Source organism: Narcine bancroftii, chromosome 7 (assembly GCF_036971445.1).
Source record: "Narcine bancroftii isolate sNarBan1 chromosome 7, sNarBan1.hap1, whole genome shotgun sequence".
Lineage (NCBI taxonomy): Eukaryota > Metazoa > Chordata > Chondrichthyes > Torpediniformes > Narcinidae > Narcine > Narcine bancroftii.
In genome coordinates this window covers 153,330,888-153,344,391 of record NC_091475.1, presented here as the reverse complement: position 1 = coordinate 153,344,391, position 13,504 = coordinate 153,330,888, and the positions used below count along the sequence as shown (strand labels likewise).

Sequence of the window (13,504 nt, the reverse complement as noted above, 5' to 3'; positions counted from 1 at the left end):
GTCTGTTTTCTGAGAGCAAAAGGTAAAGAGAGAACCAATAAGACTTGAGTCGAAGCATATTATTCCCATGATTATTCCAATTTCTCCAAAATAATTGTGCAATGCCATTGCTGTAGTGCCATATCCAGATGATAATATTGGTTCTTGAAAGTGATTCATTTCATACTTCACCATATGTGAGATTTATTCAAATCCTTGGACAGGAGGCCATCTCTTTTCAGTTACATCTTACAAATACCAAACTTCAACGTGAATTAGATGAACAGTCCGTCATGCTTAACCATTATTTCTGGGTCTTTCTCGGCTCAGTTGGCTGCCAGGTGGTGTTTCTTTCAGCTCCGGAATTGTGCAAGAAAACAGAGGTAGTGTGTTGTTTGGATCATATTCTCATCTCAACTTCAAACAGACAGGCTCATGATGATGTACTGAAAGAATTTAGGAAGGCATAGCACATGTATTAAATCACACATTTGAATTGTTTCAGTAGGCCACAGAGTTGAAAGGAATGCCTTACATTCTATCAAAAAGACTGATGCCTGAAATCAAAACCTTTTGATTCTAGTAATTTACTATAATCAACTCATGGCAAATTTGGCAATGTTACTGCATCCAGAGTAAATGTGGAAAGATATTCCATGGAGTTCAACATATGATAATAACAAATAAATTTAGATGCGAAAAGGTTAGTTTGTTGAGAGTACTATGCTTTTTCACTATGATATGACACAAAGATCAACCTGGCATGAGAGGCATTTCTTCTTTCTTTTTCCAGAAAAAATATATCAGAAACGTATGATATAAAGTTCAAATAGAAGTAAATTAAAATTACAAATAGTAAAAAACTGTAAACAAAATACAAATGATCCACGTTATTGATAAAAAGGAAAAAAAATCTATAACTAATCTAATCTCTAACCCCAACCTATTATCCAAGTGATTACTATCAAAGCCAGGAGTCAACTGCTAATTTTAATATTAATTGTTCAAAAAATAGAAATAAGGAGATTTTTTTTAATAAAAAGCAAAAATAATTGATCTATAAATTTTAAAAATAATTGAAAAAGGTACCCCAGAGAGGAAAAAAAATACTCGCTTTAGTAGTAATTTTCTCTTGAGAGACGGATGCCATTAAATTCAGTAACCCTTGTGTGTGCGTGGGAGGGACAACATCTTTCCAGCACAGCAAAATGAAAGCAATCAGAAGCAAACGCAACTACATGGGATTGAGATGGAGTTGTAAAGGTTAAAACCTTTAGTTTTTTTTAACTCTTAGTTAATGTTGTACCTATCTCTTTAAGAGTCTATTGTTTGTAGTGTTACCATAGTCACTATGATGTAATATGCTGTAATATCCATGCAAACTAATGGCTTGCTCATTATTATTCAGAATGTGAAGGCATGAGCACGAGAAAGTTTTATTTGAATTTTTTTTGCATCTCTTTAAATATTTTGTTTTTCATTAAATGTTTATCTATATCATTGTGAATCTCTTTAAAGTTTGAGGTTCTTGATATACATTTTATATCTCTATAATTATACAGTAAATGCTTTGTTATTCATCGTTACAAAAGTCTTAATGCGAAGTTATGCAAAATGCTTATCTGATTTATCTACCAATTAAAGCTGCATAAGCAGTGGTCACAGAGTTAGATTTATTGGATTAAAAAGATCTGTTACAAGCCCAGAGGACTCCAAAACCCAGCAGCAATAGAATTCACCAAGACAAATGGTGCTTTTAATTTTCTTTAAACATAAAAAAAAATCAAATTTTAACATACTATTAACTTATCATTAACCCCTTCTAATTCTAAGCACATGTGTATATGTTCAGGAAAGTTCTTTGCTTTAATAGTCCAATCATTCACCTCTCGCCTCTCCAAGTTCCCCGGTATCAGTCAATTCTTATACGTGCACAGAATTGAACATTTATGAATTTTCACCAGGCTCTGGTGCTTACAGGTAAATGGTTATCGCTCCGGAAGGTTCTTATTGGTTTCAGAGATATGTGTTGTTCATTGGACACACACAAACTGATTCCCTCCGATCAGCTACTTCAATGTCTTGTCGAAGAAAATTGCCCCATCATGGGTTTTCCAAATGGTAACCTCTTCTTCCAGGTCACCACAGAGTTTCTCTTGTTTCCATTGTTTCAGGAGAAACACTCTAGCCAGCCATTTCCTCTTCCAAGGATTACAAAGATTTTCAACAGGCTGAACTCCGAACCCATCTTCAAAATGGGGTTTTCAACAAGCCTGCCAGCTTGCCATGTTGCAGCCTCAAAAGCTACTGCAGAACTCTTCTCTCTCTCTCTCTCTCTCTCAGTGAGAAGAATCCTGTTTGTTCTTTTCCTCTCTCTGCTTGTAAAAATCAAATAACTTCTTTCAGGGCTCCAAACTTAATCTTTGAAAGATCTTTATCAGCACTTGAGCCCAGATTTTTCCATTTGCACCTGCCTTTGAAATTCTTTCCAAAGCAGTGCTATTGTCTTTGCAAAGTCATGGAGCCTGAATGTCAAGCTTCAGCAAAGCTCTTGCATTTTAAAAGAGATGTGAAGTGTAAGTATCTGTGAAGTGACCTACACTAAACCCCCACAATCTATCACTTTTAATAACATAGTTACATATTATATATATATATAAACCCGTAACATATCAAAATTTGAAATATCGTAGCTCATGCTTTTGGAATATGATACTTTGAAATTAGGATGTATTAGAATAAGGAAAGTGTTGTCTAATGTTTGATTCAAAGAAAAATCTTTCTGTGAACTTTGTTTGGAAGAAAGGCTTGTGAAGTTTATCTAAAAGAATAACAGCTTAATTAAAGCAAAAGCCATCTACACTGTAATACCAGAATATTCCAGAAACTATGAGAATGTCTGTGAATTGTGCAGTTTAAAATTGAGCCAAGGTCTAGACAGACACCTGTGACCTTGATAAAGATAAACCACTGTTATCAGCAGAATTTGCAGGAAGCCCAGAAGAATGTGTTCTTAAAAGTTATAAACAAGCGATAAGAAAGCTTGTTTGCATATTGCAAAACAAAATTCAACCAAGCAGCAATTCTCTTAAAGGGACCACATAAGAAACAAATTTATTTACAGTTCCCAGAAACCAGGGAAAGCCAGGTTGCAGTGAGAATTAACAAGGATGGATAAGAAGAAATCTCATCAGGCTAAAGACCTCAAGCAAGCAGCTCCTCTCAAAGAACTGTTTGGTTTTGAGTTGAGCCAGCAAGACAGATTGACAATGCTTAGCAGGAGGTTGGAGCCAGCCACCATAGAAGAACCAGCTTCAACTACCAAGCAAGAAGAAGACACTGCAGGCCTCTTTAGGCAGCTTATAGGTTAGTGGAACTGGAACAGATGAATGAATGTTGCAGAGCCCCACTGGTGCTGCACCAAATGAATCCTGATGATAGTATTTCCAAGATTATGAGCACAGGAAGATCTTCAAAGTCTTCAAATGCATCTAGAGCAAGTACAGCTTTGCGCGCTTCAAGCTTATCAGCTATGCATGCTAAGGAGCAAGCAGACTCAGCTACTATCTGTGCACAACAACAGTGGTTGGAGAAAAGATATACTTTAGAGGATAAGGAGGTTCAAATCAAGAAACAGCAAGAAAAACAAAATAGGTTACTGAGTAGAGAAAAGAAAAGACTAGAGCTTGAGGAACAATGAGCTATGAATATGGTAAAAATCAAAGCATTAGCTCAGGCTTCTGCAAGATTTGTCACTCAAGTAAAATACCCAAAGGGCTAGCACCTAACCTTCCAGCAGAGCAATGGGCAATGCAGCCAAAAGAAACAAATATACTTGAGCAAGAAGCACAGGTGGTGCTGCTAGTGCTCAAATGACATTGACCAATCCTATAGAAAGAGCTAGCGACATTCAATCTCTCCAGACCGCACAATATAAAGATCTTCCCAAAAGGAGAGTATTTCCAAAAAGTTCAACCATGTGAATTGATCATACTCAACCACTGATCTTCATGTAGCTGAAGAACCAGCGACAAGTCAAGGATCTCCACCAATGCCATCACTTACATACCAAGGATCCCCACCAATGCCATCACTTACAACTCAAGGTCCTACACCTATGGCACCTGTTCAAGATCCGTTTGCTCCATTCACAACAAGACAACCAGCCGCAAGTCATGGTGGATAAGACAATACATCATCACTCATAGCAAAACCAAATGATATCTCTGCTATGTTAGCGCAGCAACAAGGTTCATACAGTTTCCCTAAGAAGGAAATTCCAGTTTTTAAATGGTGATCCATGCAATATCTGGTATTCATGAAATCTTTTGAACGTTACATTGAAAGTAAAACTAAAAATGCTAAAGATCGTCTGTATTACTTGGAACAGTATCCTGGAGGACAGGTGAAGGAGTTAGTGAAAAGTTGCCAATATATGAATCCAGAACAAGGTTCATAGACAAGATTCTTTCTTGGTCACCAATAAAATCAAAGGACCCAAAGGCTTTACAAGCATATGCACTCTTTCTGAGAGGATGTTGTAATAGCTCATTGTTCCTCCAAAGTTGCAGAGGTTAAGATGCTTCCTGGAAGGGTTGCCACTTTTGAGGATGCTGCACAATTTTTAGAATGACATGTGCCTGTTATTACTGTACCAGTATTTGAAAATATGAAGGATACTTCAATAGTTCTTAAAGGTGTAAAGAAGTCTAACTCATTGTCTCAACTGAAATCAAAGAGAAGTATCCTTGTTACTGCTGTGTCAGACACAAGAAAACAAGAAAGAACATGGAAACAAGGGAGAAGGAGGATCAGACTGTTCAGGAAAGCTGTTTGTATTGAAAAGATCAGCATGCTTTAGAAAGATGTTCACAATTGGAGAAAATGTCACATGATGAGAAATTAACCTTATTAAAGAAGAATGGAATATGTTTTGGTTATTTGTGTAAAGGACACATCAGCAAAACCTGTAATAATCGACTCAGTTGTGATACATGCAGTTTAAATCATCCCACGTTACTGCATACTCAACGAAGTAAAGTTGAAAAGGAAGTCAAACAATCTGAATCCAAGACTATTGACACAGTCAGAGAGTATGCTTCAGCTTTGGTTCAGACAAACAGTCTTACTGGGGCCGGTGACAAAGCCCTCTCAATAGTTCCTATGCAGGTTAATGTTCATTCTGAAGACCTACACATTTCTTGATCCAGGAAGTACCACATCATTTTGTACTGTTCAATTAATGAATAAACTTAACCTTCATGGAAAAAGATCACAGATCTTATTGAAGACAATGAATGATGAAACAAACATTGAAACTAATATAGTTTACAGATTGCTGGATTGAATAGCAATGAATTTTGCAATCTTCCAAGTGTATATCCTCAGAAGACTATGTCTGTGAAGAAGGACAATATTCCATGTTAGGATGATATCAAACAGTGGGATAATCTAAAAGATGTTTGCTTTTGCAAGATTGATGCCGAGATCGAGATGTTAATTGGATTAGATATACCAAAAGCTTTTGAATAAGTAATAAGGAGTCAAAATGACGAACCTTATGCTGTGATAACTTTGCATGGATGGACAATTAACAGACCATTAGGAGGAAAAATGAATAATGATTAGGAGACGTTCAACATGAATGTTGAGAGAATTTCAGTGTCACACTTAATGATCTGTGGGAACAACAGTTTAAAATTCATTTTCTTGAATGTCTCAAAGATATTCAAGAATCTTCAAAGGAGGATAAGTAGTTTCTGGATTTAGTTTCAAATTCTGTTAAACATGTTGATGATCATTACTGTATAGCATTACCTCTGAAGTAAAGAGAATTTTGTATGCCAGATAATAAAATAATTGCAGAACAGGGTATGCTGAATTTGAAATTTCTCCTTTCATTTGGAATATACAAATGTCATGTTGGACATGATAGTCAAGGGGTACATGGAAAAGATATCAGAAAATTATCTTGGAACGTAAAGATGGTAAAAAATGGTATTTTCCTCATCATGGAGATATACATCCACAAAAGTAACTACATGTAGTATTTGATTGTGGAGCATCATTTCAAGGAGTTTCACTGATTTTTCAACTTCTTCAAAGTCTAAGCTTCCTATTGTAATTGCAGCAGATATTGAAGGGATGCTTCGTCAAGTAAAAGTACCATCAGAAGATTGTGATTTTTTAAAATGATTTTTATGGTGGCCTAATGGAGATTACAGTAAAGACATGATTGAATACAGAATGACAGTTCATCTATTTGGAGCAACTTCATCACCGAGTTGCAGAAATCGTTTGGCATAAAAATAAACCAAAAGAGGTGACTCAACCGTGGATAACAAGGGAAATTAGAGACAGCATTAGGTCCAAAGGGAGAGCATATCAATTGGCCAAAAAAAGTACCAAATCCGAAGACTGGGAACAGTTCAAGATGCAGCAAAGGAGGACAAAGGGATTAATCAAGAGGGCAAAAGTAAATTACGAAAGTAAGCTTGCGGTAAACATAAAAACCAACTGCAAAAGCTTTTATACATATGTCAAGAGGAAAAGATTGGTGAAATCCAGAGTAGGTCCCTTGCAGTCAGAATCAGGGGAATATATAATGGGGAATAAGGAAATGGCAGACCAATTAAATTCTTACTTTAGTTCTGTTTTCACAAGAGAGGATACAAATAACCTCCCAAGGATGTTGGGAAACATAGAGTCTAATGCAAGGGAGGAGCTAAAAGAAATCAGTATAACTAAGGACATGGTCTTGGGGAAATTGAAGGGATTGAAGGCCGATAAATCCCAAGGGCCTGATAATCTACATCCTAGGGTACTTAAAGAAGTGGACATTCAGATAGCAGATGCTTTAAGAATTATTTTCCAGAACTCGATAGTCTCAGGATCAGTACCCATGGATTGGAGGATAGCTAATGTTACCCCACTATTTAAAAAGGGGGGTAGAGAAAAAGCGGGGAATTATAGGCCAGTGAGCCTTACATCAGTAGTGGGCAAGATGATGGAATCCATTATTAAGGATGTAATAGCGGAGCATACGACTAGCAGAGAAGGGATCGGACAGAGTCAACATGGATTTACAAAAGGTAAATCATGCTTGACAAATCTATTGGAATTCTTTGAGATGGTGACAGGTAAAATAGATGGGGGAGAGCCAGTGGATGTGGTGTACCTGGATTTCCAAAAGGCCTTCGATAAGGTTCCACATAAATGACTGGCATGCAAAATCAAGGCTCATGGGATTGGAGGCAAGGTATTGATGTGGATTGAGAACTGGCTGGCAGATAGAAGACAGAGAGTTGGGATAAACGGCTCATTTTCTAAGTGGCAGGCGGTGACCAGTGGGGTGCCACAGGGATCTGTACTGGGACCCCAGCTGTTCACAATTTACACTTATGATCGAGATGAGGAGGAATTTCTTTACCCAGAGGGTGGTGAATCTGTGGAATTCATTGCCACAGAGGGCAGTAGAGGCAGGTTCATTGAATATATTTAAGAGGGAATTAGATATATTTCTTCAGTATAAGGGTATTAAAGTTTACAGGAGAGAAGGCGGGGACGGGGTACTGAACTTTAAGATCAGCCATGATCTCATTGAATGGTGGAGCATGCTCGAAGGGCCAAATGACCTACAACTGCTCCTATCTTCTATGTTTCTATGTTGTGCAAATTTTGCTCTCAGGAAATGTGCTGAAGATAATGAAGAGCAATTTAGTTCTCAAGCTCTAAACATCATCAGAAATAATTTCTGTGTTGATGATTGTCTTACTTCAGTGGTTTCTGAAGAAAAAGCTATCAGTTTTTATCATGAGTTAAAGGAGATCTGTAATAAAGGTTTCTTCCTTACAAAATTAACAGAATCCTGATTTGCAGATTTATTTTAGAAAAGATGGGGATTAAATAATATCTAAAATTAGGATATATTAGAATAAGATAAGTGTTGTCTATGGGAGTCAAAATTAAGTCCACTGGTCCACTCATTCCAAAAATAGCAATAAAAGGGCTTCGAGACAGATTTATATCAAGAATTAAAGATAATGAACTAAATAACTCTTTTCAGTAGTTACAAAGGGAGGGACATACCAGGTAACCAAAACATGATATAATGCACCTTCCTGATTTGTACACGTATGACATTTAGAGGATATATTGGGGTAAAATTTAGCTAATTGAACTTTGGAACAGTGGGCCCTATGGACTGTTTTAAATTGTAATAAGGAATATCTAGCACAGAGTTAGGATGAATGTACATTTTTCAAAATAGAGTCCTATGTAGGCATTTTTTTTTATTGTAGCAGGGATCTCTCGTGTGCTGAAGAATATGTTAAACAAGCCTATTCCTTTTGCATCTTGCATCCTCTCTGGTAATGAGGGTTCTGCCAACCTTTGGAGTTTAAAAACTTCATCAAAGATCTGCATTATTGTTGATTTATTACACTAACTGTTCAGAATCAAGAAACTGATCCAAAGGAAGTTCAAAATTCAGACCATAGTCAGTTAAATATGCTATAATAGAGACTCAAAGTATTTCAAAGTCAGACTTGTGGGAGAACATTTCTTCTCAAAACTCAATGCAGAAAAATTACAATGATTTAATATTTTGGGTGAAGGAAAAACAGGAAACAAATGCTTAAGTTTAATTTGAATTGTCAGTATTTTTCAGTTTACAACACTGTTCAAGAATTTTTGTTATAATTATCATTCCAATACAATGATATAATACATTAGTATTTAAACTTTAAGTATAGAGAAATACAGTAATTCACTATTGTTTTGAACAGGCTGAATTTGGCAGCAATTGTATACATGTGTATGATAAACAATGCCTGAAAATAACACCAAGGGTGCAGTGCTAATATTTTTGAAGCCAGAGCTCACCAAAAACAGTGACAAGGAGGTGCCAGAGCAGCCCTATCAGGTGCCTAGAGCAGTGCTCAGGTGACCTCCAACAGCACTGCACCCTTGAATATCACACAGATGAACCAGTCACAGGAATGAGCAGGAGAAGAGGAGAGATTAAAGACCTGGCCTGGTAACTGGATGAGTTTTCGTTTAATTGTCCAATTGGTCAATAGCTGCCAATGTGGTAAGCACAAGTAGAGCAGCCATTGTTAGAGTGGGGATTCTCATTGTTTTGCAGGAACCAAATAACCCTTTTCCTTGAAATTACTCAGTCAGACCAAATGCTTAAAAGGCTTGGAGTTGAGATTAAAGGCAACACAGTAATTAAAAAAAAACGGATGCCACATTACAACAAATTAAATAAATCAGGGTTGTAGGATCAGGCGATGAAGTGCAGCTATGTGATATGGGAGATGTTGGACCCTTTTGTGGTTCTTGGTGACCACATCTGCAACATAAGTAGATGCTTAAGGAACTTGGGGTCAGAGTTGATGGCTTGAAATCAGTAGCCCCTTTCTCACTGGTGCCTTGTCCCAGGAATTTACGACCAATTTACTGGTTAAAGGTCCAGTGAAAAAGAGAATCAATTGGCACGCCGGTGTCAAATCATGCAAAATAATGCCTGGGATTAACAGCCTCGACCCCCCCCCCCCCCACTACTCACATCCCTGGTGTCACCTGATGCCATCGTGCCAATTAAACCAGTAATAAAAAGGACAAATTGCATGCTGGGACATCCCATTTGAAGGTAGACTCTCCTATCCCCGGGATGATGTGGTCAATGTGAAAGCAACTAGTGTCGTGGTTAAAAGTGGCAGAGTTGGAACATCAAAAATGGCTTCTTTAACCAGGCCACTGAAAAACCAATTAACTGGGATGCCAGTGGAAAAAAAGGGCTAGTGCTACATCAAGGAGGGAGAATGTTAACCGGATCCTATGTTTCAGACACAGCAACTAATTTAACTGTTTTAAATTTAGCCTGTGGTCAAGTACAAAAAGGTGTGACTGTTAGTGAAATAGGTAGTGGGGTCCCACTGGTCCAGAGAGAGATAGGAGGGGAGAGAAAAGTGAAATTTAATGTCAATTGCGGACACCATAATCAGGACAGACACAATTCTCTTGAGTGGTTATTAAGAGAACTGGAAGCGGTGTTGCTTGGCATGGGGATATCTCATTTGACCTATAGAAGAATTAGAGTGGGAGGGGAATGATCCAGTTACTGTGGTACAAATGATGCAAATAAAAAAAAAGAGTTTGCTGAGGAATCTAGAACAAATAAGAACTACATTGAAAGTCAGAACCAAAAAGGTCATCTCTGGATTACTACCTAAATTGTATGCAAATTGGCACAGGGTCAATAAAACAAGCGAGTTAAATGTGTGGCCCAAGGATTGATGTGGGAAAAGTTGGTTTGAATTTATGAGACAATGATACTTGTATTGGCAAAGGATGAAGCTATTCTGATAGGATGGTCTTCATATGAACCATGTTGGGACCAAGGTCCTCGAAAATTGTGTGACTAGAGTCGTGGGTAGGGTTTTAAACTAAATTGGGGAGGTGGTGGGGGGGGGGGGAAGAATGTGGGTTCAACAGATTTGTTAAAGTATATATAAAACACAAAGGAAGGAGCAAAAAGCAGAGGTTAGTGGTCTACACAATATAAAACAAGATAAAGTTTAGAAAGTGATAAGAATTTAACCTTGGGCAACATGGAGTCAAATGTGATAAGGGTGGTAAGTGTTTTATTTAAATAAACCCAGTGCATGAAACAAGATAGATGAGCTTTCAGCACAGTTAGAAATTGGCAGGTTTGATGTTCTTGGCATAAGTTGTGGGAAAAAGTATTGTGACAGATTATATATATGTTTCTGGGAGATAAATTGGGGCATGTTTTTTTAGTGCAGGTTACATACAAACACTTTAAAACAGATCTTATTTATAATACAGGAGATCTGCTCATGCTAGACATGTTGGCCCCAGAAACTTTGCAAAAGCTTTGAAGAGTGCCCAAGAGATTTCACTAATGGATTGTTGTTTACAAAGAGGCAACAGATGAGAGATGTTGTCAGAGCCACAGACTGTCTGCAGTGGAACTTGCTGTTCTAGGAGGGTCATGTGGGTTTGCAAAGAGAGAGAGTCAAACAGATTTTCTCAGAGACAGAGAGAAAGATCAGTTCTGCAGTTTTACAGTCAGCAGCAGCAGCTGGGACTGTAATAGGACAAGCTGGCAAACTTGTGGAAAACCCCATTTGGAAGACAGGTTGTGAATGCTTAGTTCAGCCTGGTCAAAGCCCTTGTGGTTCATGCAAGAGGAGAGGACTGGCTGTCTAATGCTTCACTTGAAATAAGAGAAACAAAAAAGAACTCTGTGGTGACCTGAAAGAAAGAGGTTATCATCTGGAGAACCTTGAGGGGGAAAGTTTCTTTGGCAAGACATTGAAGTGGCTGATTAAAAATGAATCAGTTGTGGGTGTCCAGTGGACAACAGATCTCTCATTGAAAACCAACAAGAACCTTCCTGAGCAGTAACCATTTAGCTTTCAAGCACCAAAGCCTGGTGAACTTTATAGATGTTAAATTCTGCGCACAATGTAAGAATTTCCTGCAACCAGTGAACTTGGAGGAATGAGAAGTGAGATTGGACTATGAACCAAAGAACTTTTCTGAACTTACACACACATTACATACATGTACGCTTAGAATTAGAAGGGGTTTAAGTTAGGTTAATTAAGTTAATAGTGATAAGTTAGACTGTGCTTGTTTTTATGTTTAAAGATAATTAAAAGCTACTTTGTTTCAGTAACCATTTGTCTTAGTGAATATCAATTGCTGCTGGGTTTTGGGGTCCTCTGGGCTCATAACAGTATTAAATAGAGACATTTATGCAAATTGAAATGTGAAAGGATTTTTTGGAGCGGTCTTAACAATAGATTATAAAATAGGGCAGTAACTTGGAAAAAAAAGGAAATTATTAAGTTAGATAACTAGAGACCAAACAAAAGATTAATGCAGTCAGCATTTTAATGGGAACAGAGCCAAGACAGCACAAAATGGGTCTTGGCAAAATGAGCTCAAGGGAGCTTTGAGAAAAGTATAGGTGGGTGAGAAGTAAAAAATGGCAGGGCATAAAATTTAGCCTGGTGGAGAAGGAGCAGAGGAACCAACTCATATATCAATTTCAGATTGCCAATTTTATTGATAACGTATATATATTACTGACGCTTTTTGCTGAAAGGAATAAGGCAGATGAATTAAGAGCACACTTTGTTAGAGAGCAAAAGGATTGCAGTCCATAATCATCCAGGAATAGAAAATATTTTTGGCATTTAACAGCAGAGCCCAGTAGTGCTATAATATAGTTCAGCTAGACCAGACAGTAAATACCTAAATCAGATTAGACTTGCATCTATTTGTGTCTGTCTCCCTTGTTTATGTTGAAGTTTTTAACAAAATGCCTAGTTCAGTGAGAACGGTTTTCTACAAACTGTCTAACAGGTTATCTCTAGCATTACACAGAGTAGTGAATGCAGGACAGTTTACTCAGTACTGTACAGGATTACAATGAAAAGGATGATCAATTAGGACCAACTAAGGGTATTAGGACTTGCATAGTATAATTTGAAGACTTCAGCTGTGGGAATAACTATTGTAAGAGTTAATAGTTTAAGTGATTGGGGTTGGTAAAGAAAAGGTGACTGTTGGGTTAAGTTGATTGTTAGGTGCAAAGTTTAGAGTTTGGAAACTGGCCATTATGCACCCATTTACACTCATCCTCTTAAAAAAATATTTTATTCTTGCATTCCCATCAGCTCCTCCTACATTTTTTTAACTCAGCTATCCATGAGAGGCAATTTATAGTGGCCAATTAACCAACCAACTCGCATTGTCTTTGGGATATCATCAGAAACCATATCTCATGGGAATCCAAGTAACTCTGCACATATAACACCAGAGTTGAGGATGAAACTCAAATCACTAGTGCAGTGAGACAAGAGCTCGATTAGCTGACCCAAAATTAATTATAGGTCTAAGCCTAAAAATCTGGAGGGGGGGGGGGGGGAGGGAGGGAAAGAGAATATCCTGGAATGACTCAGCCAAGCAAGGCTGCATTAACAGAAAGAAACAGAATTGTAATTTCAGATTCATCATTTTGCATCAAAACATCCCTGTAAGTTACACCATGAACCGAAAGACTGGTTTCTCTAAAATCCTATTTGAAGGTATCTATGCAGGGAATAAAGACCAAATGACAAAGATTATTCTTAAATAAATGTTCATCACAATATGTTAAAACAATGCTGAATCCAGACATATCTGCAATTTCTAAATTGCCCACTAAATTATTTAAAATTTGGACATACAGCCTGGTAAATAGGCCTTTCTGGCCCATGGTATTGTGCCCCCTAAATACACCAATTAACCTATATCCCTGTATTTATTTGAAGGGTGAGAAGAAACTAAAGCATCTGGAAGAAATCCATGCATATGTGGGGAAAATGTACAAACTCCTTACAGAAAGCACTGGATTCGAACGTGTGTCACTGAGATAGCATTTCACTAACCATGCCACCCTTGTGAAAGTGCTTCTCAATACATCAAAAAGATCCACAATTGCTCA

General features: G+C 37.5%; 1 protein-coding gene across 11 annotated transcripts in view; it reads right to left on the bottom strand.

The window, feature by feature from the left end:
* The window catches only part of LOC138739231 (NADPH oxidase 4), a 271,753-nt gene that overhangs the window by 121,304 nt on the left and 136,945 nt on the right, over window positions 1-13,504 (bottom strand). The window lies entirely within an intron of this gene.